Source organism: Anneissia japonica, unplaced genomic scaffold, assembly GCF_011630105.1.
Source record: "Anneissia japonica isolate Jap-2015-1 unplaced genomic scaffold, ASM1163010v1 scaffold483_len1788099_cov177, whole genome shotgun sequence".
Taxonomy (NCBI): domain Eukaryota; kingdom Metazoa; phylum Echinodermata; class Crinoidea; order Comatulida; family Comatulidae; genus Anneissia; species Anneissia japonica.
The window spans coordinates 1,163,298-1,163,574 of record NW_022682587.1 but is presented as its reverse complement, the minus strand read 5'-3'; the positions used below and the strand labels follow the sequence as shown (position 1 = coordinate 1,163,574).

Sequence of the window (277 nt, the reverse complement as noted above, 5' to 3'; positions counted from 1 at the left end):
CAACAAGAGAATATACCGTGTTATAGTTCTAAAGACCTAATCGTTTGTTAAACTTAATCTAAATGGAAATTTTATTTCAATAATTATGTTGTGATTTGTTGTAAAGTTGATAATGATGATTCAGTAATCTTATATGATAACTTATAATGATAATTGGACTTTATGATTACTTCTTTATCTTAGTTAATTTGTTCTTGTTTGTTTAAAATAAATGAGTTTCTTGCGTATCGAAGGGACCGATACATCTGAGGAGGGGGCAGTGTAACAAAATGGTGCA

The 277-nt window shown here is 28.9% G+C and overlaps 1 protein-coding gene across 1 annotated transcript in view; it reads right to left on the bottom strand.

Annotated features, from left to right (window-relative positions):
• LOC117105776 (cystatin-A2-like) overlaps positions 1 to 277 on the bottom strand; it is a 3,248-nt gene that overhangs the window by 1,907 nt on the left and 1,064 nt on the right. The gene's annotated exons all lie outside the window — the stretch shown is intronic.